This window comes from Procambarus clarkii, chromosome 80, assembly GCF_040958095.1.
Source record: "Procambarus clarkii isolate CNS0578487 chromosome 80, FALCON_Pclarkii_2.0, whole genome shotgun sequence".
NCBI classification, from domain to species: domain Eukaryota; kingdom Metazoa; phylum Arthropoda; class Malacostraca; order Decapoda; family Cambaridae; genus Procambarus; species Procambarus clarkii.
Window position 1 is genome coordinate 24,496,031 of NC_091229.1, and position 11,927 is coordinate 24,507,957.

The 11,927-nt window shown below is 56.9% G+C and overlaps 1 protein-coding gene across 2 annotated transcripts in view; it reads right to left on the reverse strand.

Moving 5' to 3' along the window:
- LOC123746341 (paternally-expressed gene 3 protein) overlaps positions 1-10,655 on the reverse strand; it is a 218,944-nt gene extending 208,289 nt beyond the window's left edge. For both annotated transcript variants that reach the window (XM_069314977.1, XM_045727794.2), the window contains exon 1: positions 10,253-10,655. The gene's annotated coding sequence lies outside the window, so the exon portion shown is untranslated. The remainder of the gene's footprint in view (positions 1-10,252) is intronic.
- Positions 10,656-11,927: the final 1,272 nt, after the last annotated feature.

The following is an 11,927-nucleotide window of genomic DNA, read 5'->3' on the forward strand; positions in this document are numbered from 1 at the left end:
CTTCCCTATTGATAAAAAAAAAAAAAAAAAAAAAAAAAAAGATATATATATATATATATATATATATATATATATATATATATATATATATATATATATATATATATATATATATATATATATATATATATATATATATATATATATATATATATATATGTCGTACCTAGTAGCCAGAACGCACTTCTCAGCCTACTATGCAAGGCCCGATTTGCCTAATAAGCCAAGTTTTCATGAATTAATTGTTTTTCGACTACCTAACCTACCTAACCTAACCTAACCTAACTTTTTTGGCTACCTAACCTAACCTAACCTATAAAGATAGGTTAGGTTAGGTTAGGTAGGGTTGGTTAGGTTCGGTCATATATCTACGTTAATTTTAACTACAATAAAAAAAAATTGACCTCATATATAATGAAATGGGTAGCTTTATCATTTCATAAGAAAAAAAATTGAGAAAATATATTAATTCAGGAAAACTTGGCTTATTAGGCAAATTTGCCTTGCATAGTAGGCTGACAAGTGCGTTCTGGCTACTAGGTACGACACATTATATATATATATATATATATATATATATATATATAGATAGATAGATACACACACACATACACATACATAATAAACCCCCCCCCCAGAATGTGTTGAAAACGATTTGAGGTTTGATTTGTTACCCGCACTACACCCTACACCCTACACCCCACACCCTACACCCTACACCCTACACCCCACACCCTACACCCTACACCCCACACCCCACACCCTACACCCTACACCCTACACCCTACACCCCACACCCTACACCCTACACCCCACACCCTACACCCTACACCCTACACCCTACACCCTACACCCCACACCCTACACCCTACACCCTACACCCCACACCCTACACCCTACACCCCACACCCTACACCCTACACCCTACACCCCACACCCTACACCCTACACCCTACACCCTACACCCCACACCCTACACCCTACACCCTACACCCTACACCCCACACCCTACACCCTACACCCTACACCCTACACCCCACACCCTACACCCTACACCCTACACCCTACACCCCACACCCTACACCCTACACCCTACACCCTACACCCTACACCCCACACCCTACACCCTACACCCTACACCCTACACCCCACACCCTACACCCTACACCCTACACCCCACACCCTACACCCTACACCCTACACACTACACCCTACACCCTACACCCCACACCCTACACCCTACACCCCACACCCAACACCCTACACCCTACACCTGGTGTAAGTCACCAGGTGGGTCACCCGCCCTGGTGGCGACCAGGGACACTAGCCAGACAAAACAAACAACACCAAGAGAGACAACACCGCGGGCGCAGCCAGCTATGTAACACACCCAACACCTGTGTGTAGTCACCCCAACACCTGCGTGTAGTCACCCCAACACCTGTGTGTAGTCACCCCAACACCTGCGTGTAGTCACCCCAACACCTGTGTGTAGTCACCCCTACACCTGAGTGTAGTCACCCCAACACCTGTGTGTAGTCACCCCAACACCTGCGTGTAGTCACCCCAACACCTGTGTGTAGTCACCCCTACACCTGAGTGTAGTCACCCCAACACCTGCGTGTAGTCACCCCAACACCTGTGTGTAGTCACCCCAACACCTGTGTGTAGTCACCCCAACACCTGTGTGTAGTCACCCCAACACCTGTGTGTAGTCACCCCAACACCTGTGTGTAGTCACCCCAACACCTGTGTGTAGTCACCCCTACACCTGAGTGTAGTCACCCCAACACCTGCGTGTAGTCACCCCAACACCTGCGTGTAGTCACCCCCAACACCTGTGTGTAGTCACCCCAACACCTACGTGTAGTCACCCCAACACCTGTGTGTAGTCACCCCAACACCTGTGTGTAGTCACCCCAACACCTGTGTGTAGTCACCCCAACACCTGTGTGTAGTCACCCCAACACCTGTGTGTAGTCACCCCAACACCTGTGTGTAGTCACCCCAACACCTGTGTGTAGTCACCCCAACACCTGTGTGTAGTCACCCCAACACCTGTGTGTAGTCACCCCAACACCTGTGTGTAGTCACCCCAACACCTGTGTGTAGTCACCCCTACACCTGAGTGTAGTCACCCCAACACCTGCGTGTAGTCACCCCAACACCTGTGTGTAGTCACCCCAACACCTGTGTGTAGTCACCCCAACACCTGCGTGTAGTCACCCCAACACCTGTGTGTAGTCACCCCAACACCTGTGTGTAGTCACCCCAACACCTGCGTGTAGTCACCCCAACACCTGCGTGTAGTCACCCCAACACCTGTGTGTAGTCACCCCAACACCTGTGTGTAGTCACCCAAACACCTGTGTGTAGTCACCCCAACACCTGCGTGTAGTCACCCCAACACCTGTGTGTAGTCACCCCAACACCTGCGTGTAGTCACCCCTACACCTGAGTGTAGTCACCCCAACACCTGCGTGTAGTCACCCCAACACCTGTGTGTAGTCACCCCAACACCTGTGTGTAGTCACCCCAACACCTGCGTGTAGTCACCCCAACACCTGTGTGTAGTCACCCCTACACCTGTGTGTAGTCACCCCAACACCTGTGTGTAGTCACCCCAACACCTGTGTGTAGTCACCCCAACACCTGTGTGTAGTCACCCCAACACCTGCGTGTAGTCACCCCAACACCTGCGTGTAGTCACCCCAACACCTGTGTGTAGTCACCCCAACACCTGTGTGTAGTCACCCCAACACCTGCGTGTAGTCACCCCAACACCTGCGTGTAGTCACCCCAACACCTGCGTGTAGTCACCCCAACACCTGCGTGTAGTCACCCCAACACCTGCGTGTAGTCACCCCAACACCTGCGTGTAGTCACCCCAACACCTGCGTGTAGTCACCCCAACACCTGTGTATAGTTTAATAAACACACTGTCCCGCCAGGGGCTGCTGGAGTACATGTACACTGTCCCACCAGGGGCTGCTGGAGTACATGTACACTGTCCCGCCAGGGGCTGCTGGAGTACATGTACACTGTCCCGCCAGGGGCTGCTGGAGTACATGTACACTGTCCCGCCAGGGGCTGCTGGAGTACATGTACACTGTCCCGCCAGGGGCTGCTGGAGTACATGCACACTGTCCCGCCAGGGGCTGCTGGAGTACCACCTGCAGGTGTGGTGAATCAACAGGTGTGTTGAGACGGGAGCTTCGACCCCGACACATTTGTGGACAAGTTTTGACCACAACACTGAAACTTGGAGCCCCCCAGCCCCCTCCTGGCGGGGCCCCCAGCCCCTCCTGGCGGGGCCCCCAGCCCCTCCTGGCGGGGCCCCCAGCCCCTCCTGCCAGGGCCCCCAGCCCCTCCTGCCGTGGCCCCCCAGCCCCTCCTGCCAGGGCCCCCAGCCCCTCCTGCCGGGGCCCCCAGCCCCTCCTGGCGGGGCCCCCCAGCCCCTCCTGGCGGGGCCCCCAGCCCCTCCTGCCGGGGCCCCCAGCCCCTCCTGCCGGGGCCCCCAGCCCCCTCCTGGCGGGGCCCCCAGCCCCCTCCTGGCGGGGCCCCCAGCCCCCTCCTGGCTGGGCCCCCAGCCCCCTCCTGGCGGGGCCCCCAGCCCCTCCTGCCGGGGCCCCCCAGCCCCTCCTGCCGGGGCCCCCCAGCCCCTCCTGCCGGGGCCCCCCAGCCCCTCCTGCCGGGGCCCCCCAGCCCCTCCTGCCGGGGCCCCCAGCCCCCTCCTGGCGGGGCCCCCAGCCCCTCCTGCCAGGGCCCCCAGCCCCCCTGCCGAGGCCCCCAGCCCCTCCTGCCAGGGCCCCCAGCCCCCTGCCGGGGCCCCCAGCCACTCCTGCCAGGGCCCCCAGCCCCCCTGCCGGGGCCCCCCAGCCCCTCCTGCCAGGGCCCCCAACCCCCTCCTGGCGGGGCCCCCAGCCCCCTCCTGCCAGGGCCCCCAGCCCCCTCCTGGCGGGGCCCCCAGCCCCCTCCTGGCGGGGCCCCCAGCCCCTCCTGCCAGGGCCCCCAGCCCCCCTGCCGGGGCCCCCAGCCCCTCCTGCCGGGGCCCCCAGCCCCTCCTGCCGGGGCCCCCAGCCCCTCCTGCCAGGGCCCCCAGCCCCCCTGCCGGGGCCCCCAGCCCCTCCTGCCAGGGCCCCCAGCCCCCCTGCCGGGGCCCCCCTGCCGGGGCCCCCCAGCCCCTCCTGCCAGGGCCCCCAGCCCCCCTGCCGGGGCCCCCCCAGCCCCCTCCTGCCAGGGCCCCCAGCCCCTCCTGCCGGGGCCCCCAGCCCCTCCTGCCGGGGCCCCCCAGCCCCTCCTGCCAGGGCCCCCAGCCCCCTCCTGCCGGGGCCCCCAGCCCCTCCTGCCGGGACCCCCCAGCCCCTCCTGCCGGGGCCCCCCAGCCCCTCCTGCCAGGGCCCCCAGCCCCTCCTGCCGGGGCCCCCCAGCCCCTCCTGCCGGGGCCCCCCAGCCCCTCCTGCCGGGGCCCCCCAGCCCCTCCTGCCAGGGCCCCCAGCCCCCCTGCCAGGGCCCCCAGCCCCCTCCTGGCGGGGCCTCCAGCCCCTCCTGCCAGGGCCCCCAGCCCCCCTGCCGGGGCCCCCAGCCCCTCCTGCCAGGGGCCCCAGCCCCCCTGCCGGGGCCCCCAGCCCCTCCTGCCAGGGCCCCCAGCCCCTCCTGCCAGGGCCCCCAGCCCCTCCTGCCGGGGCCCTCCAGCCCCTCCTGGCGGGTCCCCCAACCCCTCCTGGCGGGTCCCCCAGCCCCTCCTGCCGGGGCCCCCAGCCCCTCGTGCAGGTACCGAACTGTGGTTCACAGTCTCAGGTAATCAGCAGACAGTCCCGCATGCCTCAGCCTTCAGCACCTGGAGGCAGACCGAACAGGAGGGCACGATTCCTTTCACCTCATGCGTATCTTCACCTAGCAGGTAAATAGGTACTCGGGAGATAGGGAACAGTTTTGCGCGTTGCATCCTGCAAGAGGTTAGGTAGTAGGCTTAGGTCCCAGGGGCACCTTGATGAGCCTGGCTACGGCTTAGGCTCATCATATATACGAATACACAAGATACATATATACACAAGATACATATGTATACAGTACACACATATATCACACTAACGCCATGAACAAATCCACTAGGGCAGGGAGGTGGGCGCGAACCTGCGACCCCGGCATGGCCAAGCCTCATACTCTACCACTGGACCACACACGTTATGGTGATTCCTGTGTGTTTGTGAAGTTGTGGCGTGAGGTGCAGGGGCAGTGTGCCCTGCCCCCCGAGCACAGGCGGGCCAGACGTGACCACCTCGCCTGGCTACTGAAGCCCTCCTCACTTCCTGGGATTTCAGTAGAAATCCTGTTGTATGCGTTGCACAAGCCCGCGGTGGTCCAGTGGTAGCGTACGCGACTAGCAATGCGTTGGGGTCACAGGTTAGCGCCCACACAGTCCTACTGGATTTTCTGACGTATATATCATGTATATACGTATACTGGCTATACACTAAGTAAGACACACCCAGACTACACCACAACACCTTTACAGTACACTAAACTACTCGACTGCAGCATTTAGTAAGTTAAACAAACACCGAGAGCCACGTAGCGCCCCCCCCTCACACACACACACATGACCAAGGACAATAACTCGCTGGATCAGATTAGGTCAATATTTGCTACAATGATGCCAAACAACTTCACCTCCGCCCCCCCACAGCCACACTGGCAGCCATCACCCCCCCCCCACAGCCACACTGGCAGCCATCACCCCCCACAGCCACACTGGCAGCCATCACCCCCCCCCCACAGCCACACTGGCAGCCATCACCCCCCACAGCCACACTGGCAGCCATCACCCCCCCCCCCCACAGCCACGCTGGCAGCCATCACCCCCCCCACAGCCACACTGGCAGCCATCACCCCCCCACAGCCACACTGGCAGCCATCACCCCCCCCACAGCCACACTGGCAGCCATCACCCCCCCCACAGCCACGCTGGCAGCCATCACCCCCCCCACAGCCACACTGGCAGCCATCACCCCCCACAGCCACACTGGCAGCCATCACCCCCCCACAGCCACACTGGCAGCCATCACCCCCCCACAGCCACATTGGCAGCCATCACCCCCCCACAGCCACACTGGCAGCCATCACCCCCCCACAGCCACACTGGCAGCCATCACCCCCCCCACAGCCACACTGGCAGCCATCACCCCCTCACAGCCACACTGGCAGCCATCACCCCCCCACAGCCACACTGGCAGCCATCACCCCCCCACAGCCACACTGGCAGCCATCACCCCCCCACAGCCACACTGGCAGCCACCACCCCCCCACAGCTACACTGGCAGCCATCCCCCCCCCCACAGCCACACTGGCAGCCATCACCCCCCCACAGCCACACTGGCAGCCATCCCCCCCCCCCACAGCCACACTGGCAGCCATCACCCCCCCACAGCCACACTGGCAGCCATCACCCCCCCACAGCCACACTGGCAGCCACCACCCCCCCACAGCCACACTGGCAGCCACCACCCCCCCACAGCCACACTGGCAGCCATCACCCCCCACGCCAAGCCCAGGCAAACTAGCTCCTCACTAAACCCTTGTCTGCGCCAGGAAATATTAATGCATAAAAAACAATCACATTAGTAAGTGGACAAGTTAAGAAAATGAAACAAAAAATCATTTATAAATATATTAGATTTGTATTCACAGTAGCGTAAACAACGTGTGACGTCATCAATATGACTGGGGGGGGGCGCCTTATCACCAACACCTTGTCCCCCCCCCCGCACTCACCATTATCACCATCACCTTGACCCCCGCACTCACCATTATCACCATCACCTTGACCCCCGCACTCACCATTATCACCATCACCTTGACCCCCGCACTCACCATTATCACCATCACCTTGACCCCCCACAGTCACCATTATCACCATCACCTTGATCCCCACAGTCACCATCACCTTGACCCCCGCACTCACCATTATCACCATCACCTTGACCCCCCCACAGTCACCATTATCACCATCACCTTGACCCCCACAGTCACCATTATCACCATCACCTTGACCCCCCACAGTCACCATTATCACCATCACCTTGATCCCCACAGTCACCATCACCTTGACCCCCACAGTCACCATTATCACCATCACCTTGACCCCACAGTCACCATTATCACCATCACCTTGACCCCCACAGTCACCATCACCTTGACCCCCACAGTCACCATTATCACCATCACCTTGACCCCTACAGTCACCATTATCACCATCACCTTGACCCTCACAGTCACCATTAGATTATGGGATGGTGATTGTTCAGCAACACCCCCATAAAATATTTAACATTATAAAATGTATAAATATAGTGAACAAGACACATAACTATATTGGTGTACTTGCCTACTATTAGGCCCTTGTCAGGAGGTAGAGTGGCAGTTCCAGCGCCATCTAAGAGTCCGCACCCGAACTCCTGGGAGTAGTACAATATGTAGACGACGCTATCTGGTGGTGGTTATCAAATGGCTAAAGATTCCTGCCTGGGTCAGCCAGAGGGGTCGTTGTGAGTGACCTCTGGTGAGGTGACGCCTCAACACCAGCGCCACCTAGTGTGTGCTACAGAGCACAATGTCAACTTCCCAGTGGGTTAGTGGTATGTCTTAGTTTCGCCAGTACCGGCTAGGTCATTGATGACGTTTTGTGTCCACAGAGGTGACGTCTGGGGGGCAGCGGTACTGGAGAAGGCAGTTCATCTTGGGCAGGCCACGGTCTCCCCACATGGTCTTGGAAACGACCAAGGAAGCCGCCGCCGATGAAGCAGTGTGGTAGCTGCAAGTGCTTAAATGTTGAAAAGGATCGGCGTGCCTTCGGGACTGGCTTACGGGAGAGACTGACGACAGGGTGGTGCCTGTTAAGTACTGCTGGTCGTTAAGGTTAAGTACCTCTACGAGGTACGAGGTTACGAGGTACGAGGTTACGAGGTACGAGGTTACGAGGTACGAGTACGAGGTTAAGTACCTCTAGCTGGTCGCTAGAGACTGCTGCCAGGGTATCGCTACCCCTGTATTGTGACCCCGCTGAGCGTGTGGCTGAGGTACTCTGCCAGCGAGTAGCTGGAGAGCGGTCGTGGGGGTACAGGCACCTCATGACACTATCAGTGGGCTGGCCCACGAACAGGTGAACTCGCCGGTGTTCTTCCCAGTAAGGTTGGATACGCTACTGAACAGTAAAAAAATACTGGGGATTGATGAACTCTGCACGTGAACACGTTTGATATCCTGAGCGAAAGGATTGTACATGGTGTAGTAATAGCCTGTCGTTTCTTTATAAATTATTTATGGTCACGGTGTACATATATCTACTTAACAGTGGTGGAAAGATATTTAAAACATTGACGAAAGGAACAATGTTTTGTTCATCCCCTCCCTTTTTTATGCGCTATATAACCACTGTCTTGAAAGCGTACTACCGACTTGGGGTCGGATACAGTAAGTTTGGTTCTACCGTCAAAGAACCCGGTTGCGACCCATAGAGGCCGTAACATCTATACTTTCCAAATATTCACATTATCAATATCTATTAAACATAATGTCTTGCTCTCCTATGTTGTAAGCCAGGTGTTTGGGACAACCCTCGCCCAACATTTCACAGTGACTGCTGCTGGGAAGATGTTCAACATGGGCGGGTCGGGGTGGATCGATACAATTACAAATGATTGAGGGGGAAGAGGGGCGGGGTGTCATGTCCCGTTGCATCCGCACCGCCACAAAATAGTTTGGAGAAGGCTGGCTGATTCTCTACAAAGTTCTTGACTGTCCTTTGTGGTAGGTTGGTCAGTGTTGGCCCCTCATGTTGCCCCCTTTAGGTACTCGTGTCGACCACACCACTAGGTCGACACGGTGCTCGTGTCGACCACACCACTAGGTCGACACGGTGCTCGTGTCGACCACACCACTAGGTCGACACGGTGCTCGTGTCGAGTACACCACTAGGTCGACACGGTGCTCGTGTCGACCACGCCACTAGGTCGACACGGTGCTCGTGTCGACCACGCCACTAGGTCGACACGGTGCTCGTGTCGAGCACGCCACTAGGGCGACACGGTGCTCGTGTCGACCACACCACTAGGTCGACACGGTGCTCGTGTCGACCACGCCACTAGGTCGACACATTGCTCGTGTCGACCACACCACTAGGTCGACACGGTGCTCGTGTCGAGCACACCACTAGGTCGACACGGTGCTCGTGTCGAGCACACCACTAGGTCGACATGGGGGCACCCAAGCCAAGCCAAGCCTGCCCCTCAACTAGTTGGTCGTGTTTTGTACGTAATGATAATCAACGTTACAGAGGCAACGTACTGTGACAAGAAATGGTTCAAAGATATCTGATCCCTTTCTATGTATCGGAATGATTGGTTAGGTGGGTTGGTTGAGTTCATACACTTCTGGTTAGGAGGTTGGATTTGATTGACGTTTTGGTACATCGAGAGACCCGGTTGGGCAAACATCGGGAGGAAATGGGTACTGGGTTCATATGGGCATCCTTATGGACCCAGTGCCCATTTATAAGCGCAGATTCACGAAGCAGTTACGCAGGTACTTACGAACCTGTACATCTTTCTTCAATCTTTGACGGCTTTGGTTACATTTTTTTAAACAGTTTAAAAGCATGAAAACCTACCACTGAACTGCTGTTATTGTCATAAACAGCCTCCTGGTGCTTCGGAGCTCATTAACAGCTTAATAATTGTAAACAAAGCCGCCAAAGATTGAAAAAAAGATGTACAGGTTCGTAACTGCTTGCGTAACTGCTTGGTGAATCTGGCCCCAAGCTGGCGGGTGTCATCCAGGCGGCGAGAAGGCTGACAGCCAGACAGTGAAAGGGATGACATCCGCGCGCGGAGAAGGCCGACCTTCAGGCTGTTACACGGGTGGCATCCGAGCAGTGACATAGATGGCATTTAATTGTGTGTGTCACAGGTAGGCCTCGGGCCTCGGGGGTGGGGGGAGGGGATCAAACCGGCTCACACCACGAACGAAAATGAGTGACCATAGGTGTATATATAATATAGGCCTACAGAGGCGTAGTGTCTAAAGAGTTTATAGGCCTACAATCCAACTGGCCAGTAGTGTACAGTTTTAATATATGAAGTTGAGAACTTGGCACGAACACAACACAGCCGACGACTATAGGTGTTATGTGTCATGGAACAACATTACTCAGTAATGTGTTGTGTATCCCTGAGCAAGGTAGAGCATTGCTTACCTGTGAGAGCGAGTGTGGGGGTGTCTACTGTCCGCGGGCTGACGAAGCTGTCGAAGCTGCGGAAGCTGGCGTACTGGAGGAGCTGAGGAAGTTGGCGCACTGCAGGTGTAATTCTGACACTTGGCGGGCGAGTGTGTGTGTTCACGACTGTACAAGCGATGAAAGACGGCACCTTAGCGCGGATAAAAACATAATCTCTCGCCGCATTTCTCACAAGCCTTAGCTCTTGTTAATGTTCAAACTGAGACTATTTTTTCTGGCTGTAGGAGTGTGAGGTAGAGTGAGGAGGTGTTGCCGGCGGAGCAGCACTACTCAGTGTGAGGGAGAGTCCTGCCGGCGTATCAGCAGGAGGGGCGCTACTGAGTGTGAGGAAGCAGTAGTCGGCCCGTCCGCTGGGAGTGCACGCGCGCGGTTGAATGACCCAAGGGGCTGACGGCGCTGCCTCTTCAAGTCGTCCGCCATCGTCTTCACTCCAGGCCCTTCCTCTTCCCCTCCCCGTCCCTCCCCCCCCTACACACACACACACACACACACACACACACACCTGCCCCTCCCACCACACCCTCAACACCACCACCCCTCACACCTCCAGTTAACAGCTGGATTTGCCACCACCCTCTTCAACTCCAGCCCTTGCCACCACCCTCTTCAACACCAGCCCTTGCCACCACCCTCTTCAACACCAGCCCTTGCCACCACCCTCTTCAACACCCGCCCTTGCCACCACCCTCTTCAACACCCGCCCTTGCCACCACCCTCTTCAACACCCGCCCTTGCCACCACCCTCTTCAACACCCGCCCTTGCCACCACCCTCTTCAACACCAGCCCTTGCCACCACCCTCTTCAACACCAGCCCTTGCCACCACCCTCTTCAACACCAGCCCTTGCCACCACCCTCTTCAACACCAGCCCTTGCCACCACCCTCTTCAACACCAGCCCTTGCCACCACCCTCTTCAACACCAGCCCTTGCCACCACCCTCTTCAACACCAGCCCTTGCCACCACCCTCTTCAACACCAGCCCTTGCCACCACCCTCTTCAACACCAGCCCTTGCCACCACCCTCTTCAACACCAGCCCTTGCCACCACCCTCTTCAACACCAGCCCTTGCCACCACCCTCTTCAACACCAGACCTTGCCACCACCCTCTTCAACACCAGACCTTGCCACCACCCTCTTCAACACCAGACCTTGCCACCACCCTCTTCAACACCAGACCTTGCCACCACCCACTTCAACACCAGACCTTGCCACCACCCACTTCAACACCAGACCTTGCCACCACCCTCTTCAACACCAGACCTTGCCACCACCCACTTCAACACCAGACCTTGCCACCACCCTCTTCAACACCAGACCTTGCCACCACCCTCTTCAACACCAGACCTTGCCACCACCCTCTTCAACACCAGACCTTGCCACCATCCTCTTCAACACCAGCCCTTGCCACCACCTGTGGGAACCGACCTGTGAGATTTATATTTATTTAATTTATATGAATTTATATTTACGTTAATTTGTATACTTCGATAGCAATTTGTATAATGATAAGTGGACTGTATTTCTGCAATAATCTCAATCTCACAAATCGCTCCTCTACACATTAGTGGGGGTTTATTAGTTTATATATATGCAGCCAATCAAACTACAGAATTAGACTACATACATTGAAA